Source organism: Orycteropus afer, unplaced genomic scaffold (assembly GCF_000298275.1).
Source record: "Orycteropus afer afer isolate SDZICR_OR568_19922 unplaced genomic scaffold, OryAfe1.0 scaffold00606, whole genome shotgun sequence".
Classification (NCBI taxonomy): Eukaryota; Metazoa; Chordata; class Mammalia; order Tubulidentata; family Orycteropodidae; genus Orycteropus; species Orycteropus afer.
In genome coordinates, this window is record NW_006922193.1 from 49553 (window position 1) to 57793 (window position 8241).

Consider the following 8241-nt stretch of genomic DNA (forward strand, 5'->3'; position numbering starts at 1 on the left):
TATATTTATATATTTATATATTTATATATTTATATATATAAAGAAAAGGGACTAGTAGTTTATTTGATTGGGTCTCTGAAGCATAGATTAAGTGGTGGCCTACTCTAAATCAAGTTGAAATGCTAGAACTGTTTTGATTACTGTAGAAGAAAATATCCAATAGCTTAGATAAATTGGCATATCAGAGAGAATTTATCATGTTGGACCCACAGGCCCATCCATGGAGTGCCCAGAGGACACATCTTTCACCAGAATGGTGAGGAACCAATTTGTGAAGGGAGCCCCAAACATTGGTATGGTTGCTATTTTATGTAAGTCAGACTTGACAGTGCGAACTTTCCTAACTGAATAAACACATCAAAGTAGAGTAGGGCTGATTAGACCCTAGAGTGAAAGGGGCCAAGTGGTGGCACTTAACCAACAAAGGCAAGGTGGGCATGGTTACTGTAATGGACAGCAGAGTCCAAGCATTAATTGGAATAGTCTGACTTGCATGGACTTAAGACATTGGCTACTTAGTCATAGTTTCCCTAGAAGCGAAATAGATGAGAAATCTTCTAAATATTTTTTTGATCTGTACAACTGTAAGAATTCTAGGTCAAGTGAATGGCTGTTTAACTTGAATCACCAGAATAGAGAGCCATAACTCCTCAACAAATTCTCACAATTGAGCCAGTTTACTGTTGTTATTAGGCACTGTTAAGTCAGTTCTTACTCATAGCAACCCTATGTACAACAAAATGAAATACTGCTTGGTTCTGCACTATCTTCACCATCATTGCTGTATTTGAGCCCATTGTTACTGCTACTGTGTCAATCCATCTTGTTGAGTGTCTTCCTCATTTTTGCTGACTCTCTACCAAGCGTGATGTCCTTCTTCAGGGATTGATTGGTTCCTCCTGATAACATGTCTAAAGTACATGAGACAAAGTCTCAGCATCCTCACTTCTAAGGAACATTCTGGCTGTACTTCTTCCAAGACAGATTTGTTCAATCTTCTGGCAGTTCAAGGTATATTTGATATTCTTCACCAACACCCTAATTCAAAGGCATCAATTCTTCTTCAGTCTTCCTTATTTACTGGCCAGGTTTTATATGCATATGATGCAACTGAAAATACCATAGCTTGGATCAACTACACCTAAGTTTACAGACCCAAAATTCTGTGGTTTAAAAGGAGGTTGGATCACCTTGAGGAAGGACCACACTATACTGTCAAAAATTTATACTGTTAATCTCTCCCCATCTTCCCCAAAGGGATCTATGGCCTTCTATGAGAATGACTATTACTTGGGGACAAGGAAATAATAAGACTTTTTGTGGACTAGTAGACATTGGCTCTGAACTTGTACTAATTCCAGAAGACTCAAACTGTCACTGTGCCCCATCAGTCCGAGTAAGGGCATATGGAGCTTAGGTTATTAAAGGAGTCTTATCCCAGTTCCACCTTACAGTGGATCCAATGGGTCCCTAAACCACTCTGTAGTGATTTCCCCAGTTCCAGAATGCATAATTGGAGTGGATATATGCAGAAAGTGCCAGAATCTCCATATTGGGTTCCTGACATGTAGAATAAGGGCTATTATTGTAAGGAAAGCCATGTGGAAGCCATTAGAACTGTTCCTACTGAGGAAAAGTGTAAACCAAAAGCAATACTGCACTCCTGGAGAGATTTGAAGGACCTGAAGGAAGCAGGAAAGATGATTTTCACCATACCCCCATTCAACTTGCCTATGTTGTTGTTGTTGTTATTAAGTGCCATCGAGTCATTTCCGACTCATAGCGACCCCATGCACAGCAGAAAGAAACACTGCCTGATCCCACGCTAGCCCCACAATCCCTGCTATACTCGAGCCCATCATTGCAGCCACCGTATCAATCCATCTCCCTGAAGGCCTCCCCCTCTTTCGTCGACCCTCCACCTTACCAAGTATGACATCCTTCTCCAGGGAATGGTCCCTTCTTACAACATGACCAAAATAGGTGAGACGAAGTCTGGCCATTCTTGCTTCCAAGGAGCATTCTGGCTGCACTTCCTCCAGGACAGATCTGTTAGTTCTTTTAGCAGTCCATGGTACTTTCAGCATTCTCCACCAGCACCACAACTCAAAAGCATCAACTCTTCTTCGGTCTTCCTTATTCATTGTCCAGCTCTCACATGCATACCAGGTGATTGGAAATATCATAGCTTGTGTCAGGCGCACCTTAGTCCTCAAGGAGATATCCTTGCTCCTCAGCACTTGAAACAGTTCCTTTGCAGTTGACTTTCCCAATGCTACACGTCGTCTAATGTCCTGACTGCTGCTTCCGTTGGCATCGATTGTAGAACCAAGCAACGTGAATTCCTTGACAACCTCAATCTTCTTTCCATTTATTGTGATGCTGCTCATTGGTCCAGTTGTGAGGATTTTTGTTTTCTTTATGTTGAGATGTAATCCATACTGCAGACTGTATTCTTCAACCTTGATCAGTAGGTGCCTTAAGTCATCCTCACTTTCAGCAAGCAAAGTTGCATCATCTGCCTATCTCAGGTTGTTAATGATTCTTCCTCCAATCCTGATACCACGTTTTTCTTCATATAGTCCAGCTTCTCGGATTATTTGCTCAGCATATAGATTGAATAAGTGTGGTGACAGAATACAACCCTGACGCACTCCCTTCTTGATTTTAAACCATGTAGTGTCCCCTTGTTCTGTTCGAATGACAGCCTTCTGGTCAAGGTACAGATTCCTCATGAGTACAATCAAGTGCTCGGGGATTCCCATTCTTCTCAATGTTGTCCATAATTTGTCATGATCCACACAATCAAATGCCTTCGCATAGTCAATAAAACACAAGTAAACATCTTTCTGGTATTCCCTGCCTTGAGCCAAGATCCATCTGACAACAGCTATGATATCCCTTGTTCCATGTCCTCTTCTGAATCCGGCTTGAACCTCTGGAAATTCTCTGTCAATATACTGCTGCAAACGTTTCTGAATTATCTTCAGTAAGATCTTACTTGCATGTGATATTAATGATATTGTTCTATAATTTCTACATTCTGTGGGATCACCTTTCTTTGGAATGGGCACAAATATGGATCTCTTCCAGTCAATTGGCCAGATAGCTGTCCTCCAAATCTCTTGGCATAACTGAGTGAGTGCCTTCAATGGGGCATCTGTTTGTTGAAATATCTCAATTGGTATGCCATCAATTCCCGGAGCCTTGTTCTTCACCAGTTCTTTCATTGCAGCTTTGACTTCTTCCTTCATTACCATTGGTTCTAGATCATATGCCACTTCCTGAAATGGATGAAGATCGATCAGTTCTTTTTGGTACAGTGACTCTGTGTACTCCTGCCATCTTCTCTTGATATTTCCTGCATCATTCAATATTTTGCCCATAGAATCTCTCAATATTGCAACTCGAGGTTTAAATTTTTTCTTCAGTTCTTTCAGAGAAGGAAGAAGTCAAAGCAGATGGCTCAGACTCCCATGATACCAACTCCTAATCATTCACTGCCTCTCTCTCTCAACTCATACCTATTGCCTTATGGACTGTGCACTGTTGATAGTTAATAAAGGAAAAATGTAGGCCTGTTTACTGATAACTCTTTATAATATGTTGGTACTAGCAGGAAGTGGACAGTTGCTGCAGTAAGACTCAATTAGGAGTGACTGTAAATGCCATGTTCACTTTGCCTGAAGGGAAAGATGGTCTGAGTGTGGCTGAACAATGGCTCATGGAGTTTGACTTCATGAGCAAGTATCCCAATCTGTCATGTCACCCATCAGAGCCACTTCTCAATTCTTTCTTATGGCCTTATTGTGGCTCCTGAATTATAAATTGAAGAAGGAGGAAAGAAGCCCAACTTTGGTTTATGAATGGGAGCTCTGGTGGTGTAGTGCCTAAGGCATTTGACTGCTATCCAGAAAGCTAGTAGTTTAAACCCACCAGCCAGTCTTTGGAAGGAAGATTTGACAATCTACTTCTGTAATGATACTGTCTCAGAAACCCAAGCAGGGGTCGCTATGAATTGAATCCTACTCCATGGCAGTGGGTTTTTTTTTTTTTTTTTGGTTTGGTTTATGAACAGGTTGGCTCAGTATGTGGGTGTGAATTTAAAGTGTTTGGCTACAGAATGATTCACTGGTCTTAGGATCCATCTCAAAGGACAGCTAAGTCAATTGGCATGACACCGTTCACAAAGACAATGTTCTACATCTTGCTGTGGTGAGGAGAGACTGCGGTCTTAAAAGCTAGTAAGCAGCCACCTAAGTAGCAGCTATCGATCTCTCCTTATCGAGAGCAAAGAAGAGTGAAGAAACACAAAGACTCAAGCAAACAATTAGTACAATTAGTACAAAACACTAATGATCCATATGAATCACAGCCTCCCCTACCCTGAGACCAGAAGTAGATGATGCCTGCCTACCTCTACCAACCACTCTGATCAGGATCACAGGAAGTCCTGGACAGAATAGGAGAAAAGTGTAGAACAAAATTCAAAATCATAAACAAGACCAGATTTACTGGTCTCATGGATTTGTGGAACCCTGAGATTGTGGCCCTTAGACACTGTGCAAGCCTGGAACTGAAACCACTCCCAAAGATAACCTTGCAGCCTAACAACAGACAGACCAATGAAGTGAACAGTAATACTCATGAGGAACATATTCCTCAGAACAATTAACCATCTGAGACCAAAATAGCAGCATTTGCCCCTAAAAATCCTCAGAAGCCATGAAGTGCCAGGAAAGAAGGACAAATGGATATGAGGACCCCAAGCAGGAAGCAGGAAGAGTGCTGTTAATTGAAAGAATTTCTACTAATGTTAAAAATTTTTGTAATGTTGATGTTAAATAATGTTAAAAAATGTGTAAACTAATTTGCTCTGTAAAATGTCACCCAAACCACAACAAAATAAAATAACGTGTATGGCTACTGCATTACAGACCCATTTAGGAATCTCCTTGAAATACAGTGGAGAGGAATATTTCCCAATGCATGGAGCTGTGAGCAGCACAACTGGTCTTCCACTTGGTGTGGAAGAAGTGGCCTGACATGCAAACATATATGAATTGGTGGTTTCTGGCCAATAGTTTGGAAGAAACAGGACTGGTACCTCCTGGTACTTCCTGGCCCCATTGTAACTGTGAACAGACATGTGTTCCACATGAGCCTAAGAGAGGTAGGATTATCAGTGGCTCAAACTCTGCAGGATGAAGTTTGAATAACATCACCAGGTAAGCCACCCAGAATTGCCAAGGTGATAGATGAGGGGAAGGGGAATTTATGAAGGGTAGTGATGCAAACGGTTAATGTATTTAGCTGTGAATGGAAAGGTGGGAGATTTGAATCCACACAGAGTTGCCTTGGAAGAAAGGCCTGGAGATCTACTTCAGGAGAATCAGCATTGAAAACTCTATGGACCACAGTTCTACTCTGACATACATGAAGTTGCCATGAGTTGGCAATTGACTTAATGGCAACTGGTTCTTTTTTGTTTGTTTGTTTTTGATTTAATGCTTTGTAATCCTATGTCCAATAATTTCCCAAATGTCTGCATACATTTGCCTGAGTAAATGGCTGTAGTCCCTTTGGGGAAGGACTAAGCGAATCATTATGTTAAACACTTGCCATGGATTGCAGGGTCCTGTTAGGAGCTCTGGTGGCATAGTGCATAAGGCATTTGACTGCTAACCAGAAGGCTGACAGTTCAAACCCACCAGCCCCTCCTCAGAAAGAAGGTTGGGCAATCTGCTTCAGTAATGATATTGCTTTGGAAACCCAAGGAGGGGTTGCTATGAGTCAGATCTGACTAGACGGCAGTGGGTATCTTGACATAGTGCTTAAGGTATTTGACTGCTAACCAGAAGGCTGGTGGTTCAAAACTATCAGTCACTCCTTGGAGTCACTATGAGTGGGAAACGACTATGGCAGTGAGATCTACTAGGGACCTAGTCTCCTCTTTTGCCAGTGGATTCCAGATCTGGAATTTGAGTCAGGTCTGGGAACTGAGCAAGGATTTTGACTTTTTAAAAATTTTTTTATTAAGACTGATGACCTCAGCCTCCTGTTCCTCTAATTTTGCTTTTTCAGACTTTGGTTGTAGTAATAAGCTGCTCCTTTGCTGGCCACCTGCCTATTTTGTCTCTAGAGATGCCATGCTTTATTACCCAGCTCCATATTCCCCTTCAGGCCAGATATCCTTGGCTGCACCTCTGATCTCTTCTGTTCTTACGGTAATTGCAGACTCCTCAGGGTGATTAAGTGCCTCCAACTGACCTCTATTACTGGGGCCACATCTTTTGCATGGATATTAATAAACCTAACTCTCTGACCCTCATCCCTGGTCCACCATCAGCCCCTCAGGCCTACCACTGGGCTCCCTCCCAGGACATTTCTGATAGTCTTGGTGAAGGGTGTGTCTTCCAGCCCTCCCATGGAACATAATTCTCTGGAAAGCCTTCTGGCTTTGCATAATATGTCTATTCCAGCAAGCCCACTTCCCCAGGCCTTTTTTTTTTTTTTTTTATTTCTTCTACCATCTGACAAGGCAGCTTGGGATTTCACAACGAATTGATCAGAACTTTATCCAGGTTTCTAAGAGCAACCCTAATAGTAAGTTTGTCTCATCTCCTTGGGTCCTTGCCAGGGCATTAAATCACATGCCCTGAAAAATGCCTGCAAATCAATGAAATTTGCCTTATCTGGTTTTACATTCTGGCCTCCTTGGCCAAGATCCCTTAAAATCCAATCTGGCTCCTGCTGGTACCTTTCATATAACCCTTACAACTCCTTCATTTTAAAATTTATTTCCTCCCTACTCAGGCTCAGCTCTTCCTACCTAGGTTATGGTGGGATTTAACCCTTATTTCAGTCTAGCAGCCAGAAGAAGAGATGGGGGGCAGTTTCTGTGGGGGCACCAGAAGCCTTGTTGTGGGAGCCCTCTACAGTGGCTTACAGCATAGAGAAAGTGCTCCCTCTTCCTGGGGAAGGGAGAACAACCTCTGCAAGTTCTCAGGCCCCAGGGGCCTCTCAAGAGCCCACATCCTCTCCTATGAAAAGTAGAGTTATATTTAGGAATGTGTTTCCATGCATAGCTTTCCTCAACTGTGTATTCACTCATTTGAGTTTTGGAGTCATCCTCCAAAAAGCGATGACTGACTTCATGAAATGCCGTATCCATGATTGCTTTTCCCCATCGTCAAATTGGAGCAAATGCTTCTTTTAAAATGTTGTTGTTGTTGTTATGTGCCGTTGAGTCGGACCGAACTCATAGCGACTCCTCCTTGGGTTGCCGAGGCAGTATCACTACGGAAGTAGATTGCCCAACCTTCCTTCCGAGGAGTGGCTGGTGGATTTGAACCGCTAGCCTTAGGTTAGTTATTATTTCAACCTATTGAAAAAAAAAAAAATGGTATCGTGAATTTTCTTCTGAAGAAATTTAGCAATCCTAGGCTTGTGCATATAGTTTCTTTAAACATTTCCACTTGCCAAGTACTATTATAAGTGTTACCAGAGTGTTAGGATCCATATTTTAATAACATATTATTGTGTTTTATTGAGTAGATTTTGAGACAAGAATTCTGTGCAGAGGTGTATTGGGAAATGCTCTAAGGAGACACATCTGTAAGAAAGTGAGGAAAGCAGGAGAGGGGACAGAGAAATGCTGCTCCCAGTGTATTTGTCATTGAGGCCTCAGCCAATCCTACAGGGAGATCAGAAGCAAGATTTGCCTATCAGAGCTGTCCCAAATTGAGGAAAGGAGATTGCAACTCTGCATGCTGCATCAGTCAGTCATTGGTTGTGGCCCCTCATTGGGAATGGACATAGCTTTGGCCAAAGCAGTTTCCTGTAGCAGAACTCAACTCCCAGGGAGGGATGAGCCATCAGCAGCTGATAGCCACCCCCCCACATCAGTGCATCAATGCTGAGGAAGGAATCTGGGAGAAGTACCACAGAATTCACTACATTCCTCTCCTTATGTCCCTCAGACCCACTTGCTTCTTATATGTAAGGTCTTCCCACTGAGGAAGTTTCTCCAGAGTTCTGGTTGGTGGGAAACCACAGAATTTACTATTACTGCTTAAAGTCATTGTATGTACTTATCATCTCCCTCCTCTACTGTTGTTGTTGTTGTTGTTATGTGGCATTGAGTTGGACCTGACTCATAGCAACCCCTCCTTGGGTTTCTGAGGCAGTATCACTATGGAAGTAGATTGCCCCATCTTCCTTCCAAGGAGTGGCTGGTGG